Genomic DNA, 11,052 nt, shown 5'->3' on the forward strand with positions numbered 1-11,052 from the left:
TCAAAGAATCAAATTCCTTTGATTTTTGCTTTAAGATGCCAACAGTATCCACCCCAGCTAAGACATATTCCTCAGGAAGCTTGGAAGTGGAGCCAAACTCATAGCCTTCCTTGAAGCCCAATTGGCGACCAACTTGCTTCGAGGCTTTGAGGAGGACATCAACACAATTCCCAAGCTCGTCACTAGCCCGAACATTGGCTATGACCTGTTGAAAAAATCATTTATTAGTACTTCTACAAACACACAGTTTACTTATGAATAGAATACGATAAATACCTTTGGAATGGCTTCAGCCAATAACCATTTCTTGTCCACCTCGGCCCGGATAAGCTCCATCTTATGCCTACCACATTCTAAGGCCTGATCACGATTTTTGGCATTCAGATCAGAAAAGCGCTTATCCTTGGCCGCGAACTCTACTCGTAAGGCCTCAATCAATTTGGCCTGATCTTCTAGCTGCCCATGAAGGACAGCCTTAGCTTCTTCGGCTGCGGAACGAGCAACCTTCTCCGCCTCTAGAGCTTGGCGAGCCTCCTGAGCTTCTTTGGTGGCCTTAAGGCCTTCCTTTTTAGCATCAGCTGCGGAGGCTGCCAGCTCATCCCAATCCTTATTCATGGCCAACCAATCCCGAGTTATTTCTTGGGAGGTAGACAAAGAATTTTCCAGATAATAGGAGTGGGAATTCAGCAGTTCCTAACGAACACTGTGGCGGCGCCTCTCCCTTTCAGCAGGCGGAAGACACTCTCCCAGAAACTCAAAACAAATGTCCACGTCACGGAACGTAGAGTCCCGACGTAAAGACCAATTTGGTTGATGAGGAGTAGGATCTTCCTCCTGAGGGCGCGGAGAAGTATAAGGAAACATACTTGTCCCCCCTTGATCTTTAAACTGATAAGTATAATGAGGAGGGGATTTCCTAAGATCATCAGTGAGGATAGGTTCCATGTTACAGAAATCTATTATAACATTTCGTTTCCCCGCTACTTTAGAAGTGTCCGCGTCTGCAGCCGGACGATCACCTTCAACAGTAGCATCATCAGGTCCTGGACCTTCAGTTTCTGTAACAATGGTCTCAGCATCCCCATGGCTGGTTGCTTGAGCAGTTGCAGCGCGTAGACGAGTAAGACCTGCAATCGAGTCCACAGCCTTATTAGCATCAGTCGAATAGATTCCTTCGAGGGGAGATGATTCCTCACTAGATGAAAGGAGTACAATCACCCCACTCGAAGTAATAGCAGTCAGAGGCCGGGGTTGTAAAATACCCTTACCTTTAAGTATGGTCTCGTCAACATACTTCTCACCTTGAGCATACATTGGTGCGGAGACCAATGGTTCTGAATGAAGAGAGGTAGGAAACACAAAATTATCGCTCGTCCGATCCAATAAAGGACTATCTTTCGGATCGATCGGACGTCGTACCATCATACCCCCCTCCTCGTCCAGCAGAGTACTAAAGGCTGAACCTTCACCTACACAAAATAAAAACACATCGTTAGGCAATGCTTAACAAAATAAAGAGAAAAATAGCAGCAGACTCACTCTTGTCGGTGTTTTCATAGTATGGTTCCAAATCGGGGAATGCCATATGCGGCTCATCTTCACACTCACCATAGCTCCCTCGTAAATGGGACGCATGGGGGGTTGGGGTTGAAGTCAAAACTTTAAACCAGGCTTGATCCTTGTATGCGGAGACCGTAATCATAGGCGGAGGGTCCTCCGCCTTACGTTTCGTCATCATGAACGGAATGACGTCTTCCCGAATCCAGAAAATTTTGGTTTCCATTCATGAAGACTTCGAAACCATTCCGTACCGACAATCCTCTTTTTATCGACGGATGCAAAACTATACCACCCATCGCGGAAGGTCATTCGATAAAAAACGGCTGTAACATCCTAATTTCGGTTTTAGTAATAATATAAATTTCGTCTATTTTATAATGGGTCGTTATCGGATTAGATAATAGAAAGTGAGTTGGGCTAGTGTTGGGTTAATTGGATATGTGCTATGGACTTGGGCTTGAATGAAAGAAGGAAAGACCATGGGCTTAAGCCCATGATCCATAATTATATAAGTCATTAGTACCCATTAATTCCTCATTTCACACATAATCCATACACCACCCAAAACACACACTTAAGAACTCTCTCTAGTTTTTCTCTTCTCTTTAGCCGAAATCAAGAAGGAAACCGAGAACCGACCCGAGGTAATACTAGTATGATGTTTTGTTAACTTAAACCGATAGATATAGTCACGAGATGACGAGCCGACACCGTTAAACCGTTTAAGTCACAAGTTCCGGGTGGAATCGGGTATAAATCGAACCTATGATGAGCTTAGGGGTCACCCTAGTTCAGATCTGGATCGAACGGGACGAAAAACGATAAAAAACGGTGTAAAATGGGCTAAATCGCGTTTTTCCGGCCACCGCCCGGTTTTCCGGCACGGCGACGCCGGAAAGACGGCTCCGGAAAGGCGGCTGTGTATTAAGGTTGTCAGGGAATGTTCCTGACATTCTCTGACAAACCTTAACCCTAATTCGTCACGGAGTCTTAATGAACTTACCTATGATTCGTTAAGCCAATTCGCTATGGAAGACTAACGAACTAGTATGTAACTCGCTAAGGAAAGATTAACGAACTAGCTGTAGTTCGTATCCAATTCGTTAAGGGAAAAGATAGCGAACTACCCTTGATTCGCTATAACCAGCTCGCTAGAAAAGATAACGAATTAAATGGACCAGTTCGCTATAAGGTCCAGTTCGCCTAATAACCAGTTCGTTAAAGGGTTCAATTCGCTGCATGGACCAGTTCGTTATGGTAACCCAGTTCGCTAAGACCACTGTAACGAATTAGAACTTTGAAGGAATGACAGAACAGTCCCTGGACTTAGAAAAGAATGAATTAATTACAAATCAGCCCTTGAACTTTGAGTTAGCGAATTAAATAATAATTCAAAATCGTAATGGAAAATGTGATACGATAGTTAATGGAAATAATAATTCAGCTCGACCCCAGCCAGGGGCTCTGCCCCTTGGACCCTGCTAGGGGCTGCCGCCCCTAGACCCCGCTGCCAGGGCGCTGCCCCCGGACCCCCGTTCGTTGTGGGTTATATAAAGATAGAAATGCGACATAAGTAGTGATAGATAATTGATACGTGTAATTATTATACAGTTAGCCGTGCCCAACTGAAGAAAGGAATTACGATAAACGGTGAACGTAACCGCAGTCAGGTGAGTTTCTAGCCCCATTTCCTTGTTATGTTTTTGGGGCTGTGTGCATACTCGATGTGATTGTTAATACATCTATCCTAAGTGATAAATGTATGCTTTATGTGATTATGTGAAAGGTAAGAATGAGTGCTTGTCGGTACGTGAACGATCTTCGGATATTGCACGTACTGTCAAGTTATAATGTTATGTATGAGATATGACTGATATGTATGTATGTTATGAATAAAGGTAAGAGATAGAAAGGTAGAAGAAGGGACTGGACCCTAATAATATCCAAGGCAGAAATGGGACTGAGTCCTAATAATACTCAAGGCAGAAAAGGGACCGAGCCCTTTATAATCTCGAGGCAAAAAAGGGACTGATCCCTAATAATACTCAAGGAAGAAAAAGGGACCGGACCCTAATAATATTCGAGGTAGAATATAATAAAGTAAAGTAGAATTTAAAGTATGAAAGTATGAAGGTATTTATATATATATACCATGAAAGAATTATGAAAGTATGAAGGAAAGCATGAAAGTATGAATGTAATGTATGTTATGTGATTTACTAGAACTCACTCAGCGTAGCTGACTTTTAGTATGCACGCAGGTGAGTAGGATGAGGCATCTGGCTTGAGCGAAGACACATGGCGGTAGAATAAAGAATCTGGCATCTGAAGATCTATTTGTTATGTTATGAACTAAAAGACATGTTTAAGTTATGTTTAAAGACAAGGTTATGAATGTTTGTAATGACTAATGATGTGTTATGTTATTTCGCGAAAGTTTTAATTCACTCTGATATTAAGAACTACATCTATGAGTAAATCCAACACCAAAGTAGGGCTACCGGTAACGGGGCCTTACAACGGCGAACATACCGACGGAAGGATCAAGGTTGTGACTCTGGCAACAAAACTCAAAGTGTCGGACCCTCAACATTCCAATGGGATGAATCTGAGAAAGATGGACCCCATAAGTTGTCAGAATTGATCGTACAAACTTGGTAATCGGGATCCGGAAGTTTCCTGTGGTAAAGTGATCCACATACACAGCCATCTTCTTTGAAGGAGGCTTAGTAGCAACGGAGCCACTCGCAGGTTTCTCCGGTTCCCATTCTGTCATTAACCCGTGTTAGTGCACAAAATTGGTGTCCGTAGCATTCGAATAAGTTATACATAGTCTAGATTGTTTATTTATTGTAAATGGCCCATTCGCTATGGTTTGTATAGCGAATGAGGTCCATTAGTTAGTAATCTAGGCTAGTTCGTTAAGTTATAGACCCATTCGTTAAGGAAGCATAACGAATGAGGGCCGGTTCGTTAAGTTAACACCATTCGTCATGGAATGTTGACGAATGGAGTCTAATTCGTTATGAAGGCTTAATGAATTAGAACTAACTTAACAAATGGGGCATGTGGGCTATAAATAGATGGTTCCATGCTCATAATTAAGTGAGATCACATATGAAGAGGTGTGAGATCCTAGATCTAAGTTATATTCTCTCTAAGTTATGTATCTATCCACCATAATGTATTCTCTCCATATTTATCAATAAACTATGTATTTAACGTATTCGGATTTGTAATGTATAATTGATGTATCATAGCGGCTAGATCTGTGACGGGTTTCTACATTCACCTTCAATAAGGGTGTTATACGGAACGGACGATATATGTCCGTTTCCATCCATTAAGAAATTGAGTTTGTTCATCTCTGTCCGTTAATGTTGTAAACGGGCGTTAACAGACACTAATGGACAAACGGACACTAATAAACACATTAATATTAATGGACAAACATTAATGGACAACGGACACAAATGGAATGGACATGCATAAACGGTTAAATATTAATTTCTAACATAAATCCAAACAACTTCACCTACAAATTCGAAATTACACCATATAATATCCAAATATATTTAACACTTAATATATTAAAACATAAAGTAGACCACTATAAGAGACATCAGACATATGTGGTAATACAAAAGTGTGATTAATAACACTAGAAATTCCACAATTAAATTACAATACTGAATAGATCTAAACACTTACAATATCGGACGAATATTACCGGACGTAATTGGACGGATGTTACCGGACGTTCACGAATACTATCGAACGGACTTGGTCATTGCCCGTGTTTGTCCGTTAAGCTTACCAAACGTAATTTCTTTGTCCGTGTCCAGTTCGTTTATTAAACGGACTGACATAAACAAACTTCTTGCCAAACAGATAACCGGACGTTTAGTTCGCTTACAGCCCTAAATCCCTAACCTTCAATATATGTGAATTTGTGGATAATTCTAATAAAAATGTTTTAAAAGCATACAATGCACGTGAACGTTGATACAAGGTCATGGATAATTTGTCAGCTTCTATCATGTGTTTTCTAACAATTTAATTCGCTTCCAGAAATGCCGTTCAACATAGAAGAAAGTGTGGCTTCTAGAAATATTTAGGTTTATAGTGAAATATTCCTTTACAGGTATATTTGTGTAACGATGATCTATGATAAACATTACTAACTTTTTCGATTTCAAAAAGTTTTAAAATAAACGAAAGTGATGGAACTGCAAGGTTTATCGGTCTTTGTTAAAACAAAATGATGAAAAAAAAAATTCGTTCATATGTAACCTTCACATGCATAAATCATGTATACGTTATATTAGCTACAAATGCGTATATATACATTTAAAACTTTCAAAATAATATGAAGAAATTAGTTTGATAGCTTTTATGTAAATAATCATAGGTAATTTTATGCTAAAAGTAGAATCTTAAACAAATACGAACCACTAAAGTGTTATGTAATGATCCTCAGTGTATATGCGTAGGATAGAAGATAACAAATCCACAAACACTTACATATACACACACACACAGACTACACATATATATACGAAGGGATTATTAGAAAGTTTTCCTCCGTATGCGTTGATCTTTAAATGTTATAATTTTTCCTTTTTTGTTAGTGTTCTGCTAAGTATAAATTTTTGTCGTGTAGATCCGTTGATCGTTAGTGAGGACATATCTGAGAAGTTGCCCACGCCAACTCCTCATACTGAACAACCGTTAGGGGGGAGACGGAGGGTAAACCACCCACTCCGCCTGAAAATCCTGATATGGAGAATCGCTCAACCTCTCCCATAGTTGAGGTTGTTGTGGAAGAAAGAGTTCTAACTCCGCCAACGAATGTTCCGGCTGGGGGTGCGGGTGACCAGTCTGGTGGTGACGGCCGCTTTGATTACTTATTCCAAGGTGGGGGTGGGGGTGATGATCAACAATACAATCCTCTTGGAGAAGAAAATGTCAGGAATGTTGAGTCCTCACCGCCACAGCAACCTTTTTCCTCCCCAGCACGCATTAAACCTTCAAGTTCCCTTTATTAAGGGGATACAGGGTTGGGGGACAAACATGAACTGTTTGTTCCTCCTTGGGGGATTACAAACGGATCCCGGTTTACTCATGCCAAAACTTGTATGGATTTCATTGAGCACTGTACGCCACCCGCCGAAATGTCTTATCAACGCGATCTTTCTCGTCATGATCTCCACACCAATGTGGCTTATCATCTGACTAATGCCTTGCCTGGTAGCCAAGAAGTCCTGAGTGAGTGGCGTACTTTGAGCGGGAAAGTCGCAGAAGCTCGTCGGGCTGCTGAAGTTGCGAGGAAAGAAGCTGAGGAGCATCGTCTCGCCGCTCAAACTGCTAAATGGAAACAGGTTGATCTTGAAAGTGCCCTTAAAAGTGATCAGGATCGGAACGCTGAGGCTGCTCGTCGATGGAAAGAGGCTTGTGAGAAGCAAAATGCCAGTCGTGAGGCTGATCGAGCAAGAGCACAGAAGGATAAAGACGAAGTAATTCTTCTTCAAGAAGTTAACTCTGCGTTGGAGAAATAAGTGGCCCTTCAGGGTATACAAATCCATGATCTTGAATCGGAAGTGAAGTCCCACAAAGATCAGTCCGCACTCAAGGACCAAATTGCCACTGAGATACAGGGTGCCTATGATTCCCTTCTTCAAGCTTACGAAGAAGTTATTGAGGCATCTAAGGAATTTCAGGCGCGAGCGGAGCGTGCAGAGCAGGATCGCCAATGGTTCCTTACCCGAGGAGTTGATGTTGTGAGTTAACCTTCCGTAGTTTCCCTTTTATTTGATTCTTCCGATATGGCACCTTATGCATTTTGTATTACAGACCATTCGTCATATCAAGAAAGGTAAGGAGCTAACTGATAGCTTTTCCAACGCGATGAAAGCATCCTCCTCGCTTGGACGAGTCGTTGGTTTTCATGAAGAGATGAGTTTTGCCCAAAGTAATCGTACATTCAAGGATCATCCCCTTCATGGAGTCGACGTCAAACAGGACCGGGTTGCGCGGATACAAGAACATGATGCCCTTGTATTTCCGTTGCAACAAATGCTTCCGGAGTTTGCGTCCGCAGACAATGGCCTTCAACTGCTGAAGATTTATCTTGGAGAAGATTCTGAGGATGATTCTTCTGAAGATACATCTGCGAAGGATCCGGAAGATCCGTCCGCGTCAAATCCTTATGATAGATTTTTGCTTTTCATCTTGTAAATACTTTCCTTGTAATCTTTTTGAATTATTAATGAATATCTCTTTTTTGGTTGTCTTTCTGATATTCTGTTGATAATATCTTCACTGAAATCTTCAATTTTTGAATAAAGATTTGGATAACCATGGTGACGTGGCGGAGAGAGAAACTTGCCTGAGGGTAACTGACTAGACGTGTATGACGTCTTTGACAACCTGTCTGCAGTATTTTGAACGCCCCGCCTTACGTGTCAGTTATCTGGTGGTCCGCGCTTTCTATCTCCTCTGGCACTTTATTAGTCGCATTAATTGCGATGGGTATAAATATGACCCATGTGACTCCCCTTTAATCTTTATCACTTTCATCTTTCTCTTAAACATACAAAACTTCTTATTATTCTCTGAAGTTTCTTTTGAAATTAATTCCACTTTGTGTTCTTTCAATGGCGAAAGATAAGGAAAAGAAAGGGACCCCAACTATTAGTGACGTTGAAGTCTGTCTTAGAGACGAAGACTATAACGATGTCGTTAACGTTTACGGGTAACTTTTGAACAAATCAATCACCAATCGAAAAAAACAACTGCAGTCTTGAACTCAGTCAAACGTAGCTTTGTACGCATGAATTACCACCCGAATTGCAGTAATTTTTCAAGAAACCTTGCAAATGTAGGAAGCTAAATAATCTCAAATGAAAGTTTTATCTCCCCCTTTTCTTGACAAATTCAGCAAGGTCTTGAACAATCTTCAAGGTTCACAAACAAACACACTCCTCCTTATATTACACGAGATCTCCCCCTCGGCCAGTCAAAACGCATAAACAGTCAGCCGAAAAATATATTACTAAAAATTTGCATGAAGAGTCTCCAATACATTAGGAACATCCCAGAAAAATTTCGATAAAGAAAATTTTTTCTCGATTTTCCCGCCAAAAATTAACCGAAAATTTTCGAAAAATAAATTTTTAAAATCAAAATTTTCAAGAATAAAAATTTACTTACGAGGAGTATTCTGGAAAAAATTCACACAAGAAAATTTTTCCCGCCATTTTACTTTTTTTTAACGAATCACCTCCAATTCGTTATAAATTAACAGCTCCAATTCGTTAAACTTAGTTCGTCATCTCCATTCGTTAACCAGCCAGTTCGTCAACAGCTAGTTCGTTATAACTTACCAAACTCTAATTCGTTATAACCTCATTCGTTATAACAGTTACACGAATGGCCTCCCATTCGCTAAGAAATCCACTTCGTCAAACACATAACGAATCACCCTAATTCGTTACATTTAATTTAACGAATCAGCTACACGAATTGCCTTAATTCGCTATGTTTACCTTAGCGAATCTCCTTAATGAACTAACTTAATTCGTTATAAATTATCTTAACGAATTGCCTCCTAATTCGTTAAAATTCCATAACGAATTGCTACAGTAGCCACGAATCAGCTACAGTAATAAACGAATCAGTTGGTTGGATCTGTAACTGTCGCCGGAAAAACGAATTTCGCCGGAAAAAGTGGTTATCTCACCGGAATAACTCAGATCTGGCCGGAAACTGCATTTTCAAGCTGTATCCATGGCAGATCCATCATAAACACATAATTAACCATGACAATCTACACGAACACTCGGTTTTTCATCACGATTCCAAATCTAACATCCAAATAACTTAACAACCACTGAATCATCATAAACAGATTCAAACCATAACATACTCTTCCATAGTGAATCACTCATTTCACCATAAATTAACACCAAATTACACCAGTAGCTTCGTATTCACTTAACTAACACGAATCTACCATCAATTTAACTTAACAATCATTGAATTGATCCAAATCTGATCAATCCGTGACCATGCTCTTACTTAGCATATCCTTCAATACACCATAACTTATCCTCAAATTACACAGGAAGTTCCCTCTTCCATCCATAAACACGAATTCACACTCAAATCCACCAATAACACACTAATTTACTCCAGATCTGACCAAAACCCGAAGCACACGAAAAACTCAGATTCATACCTTAATCGAAGTATCGAAAGCAGGTCCTGCTTTGATACCACTGTAGAAACGTCTCATCGATCTAGCCGCTATGATACATCGATTATACACAACGAATCCGAGTACGTTAAATACATAGTTTATTGATAAATATGGAGAGAATACATTATGGTGGATAAATACATAACTTAGAGAGAATATAACTTAGATCTAGGATCTCACACCTCTCCATATGTGATCTCTCTTAATTATGAGCATGTATTAGCCTATTTATAGCCTACATGCCCCATTCGTTAAGTTAGTTCTAATTCGTTAAGCCTTCATAACGAATTAGACTCCATTCGTCAACATTCCATGACGAATGGTGTTAACTTAACGAACCAACATTCCATGACGAATGGTGTTAACTTAACGAACCGGCCTTCATTCGTTATGCTTCCATAACGAATGGACCTATAACTTAACGAACTAGCCTAGATTACTAACGAATGGACCTCATTCGCTATACAAACCATAGCGAATGGGCCATTAACAATAAATAAACAATCTAGACTATGTATAACTTATTCGAATGCTACGGACACCAATTTCATGCACTAACAGACACCCCCTTTTCCGTAGCTATCGAATAAGTTAACCTTGAATACTTTAACCGCAAATCACCAGTCACCAAACCGTGCACTAACAGTGAACAACATGAAATATTAGACTTATATCATCCAAGTTAAAATTTGATTAACTCATAAAGTTATACAAATTATTATTCAATCTCATTTCCATACGCGCACACATATGATCTACATCATAAACATGGATTAAAATCCATGAATATATTAATGAGCTCTTAGTCACTCTCTTTTTTTCGTTGCTCTATTCTTTGTGTGTTAGCAACGTTTAATTAAAGACGCCATTCCTTATATCATTTAGGGGAATTAAAGAAGAATGAGAAGGTATTCGAAGCCTTGATGATGAACGATGATGACAACAGCGACGGTTCATGATGCGTCGATGGTTCATCATTGAAGTAAAGGCGCTTGTTTTTACAAAAGTGTCTTATGATGTTTATAAGTTAGCCTTTTAAACATTGATCTCTCATAAACATTTATGTTAATTTAGGACTTTGAAAAGTAGTGGCTGTTAAACCTCCAGTGTAGTTGATGGAAACTCAAAACTGTTTCCTCTAAAGATGCACAGAGCTCAGGTGAAGGTGCTAAGCAAAACCCGCATTGACATGAACCTAGTACAAGATATAACCTTTTCTTACAACCAAATGG

General features: G+C 39.9%; 1 long non-coding RNA gene across 1 annotated transcript in view; it reads right to left on the bottom strand.

The window, feature by feature from the left end:
* The window catches only part of LOC143636325 (uncharacterized), a 256,311-nt gene extending 246,194 nt beyond the window's left edge, over positions 1 to 10,117 (bottom strand). Inside the window, exon 1 of the long non-coding RNA XR_013154219.1 lies at positions 9,841 to 10,117. This is a non-coding gene — a long non-coding RNA (uncharacterized LOC143636325). The remainder of the gene's footprint in view (positions 1 to 9,840) is intronic.
* Between the last annotated feature and the right edge of the window lie 935 nt (positions 10,118 to 11,052).

The sequence above is a fragment of the Bidens hawaiensis genome, unplaced genomic scaffold, assembly GCF_021521415.1.
Source record: "Bidens hawaiensis isolate Kalapana, Puna unplaced genomic scaffold, B.hawaiensis_p1.1 tig00007859_1, whole genome shotgun sequence".
NCBI lineage: Eukaryota > Viridiplantae > Streptophyta > Magnoliopsida > Asterales > Asteraceae > Bidens > Bidens hawaiensis.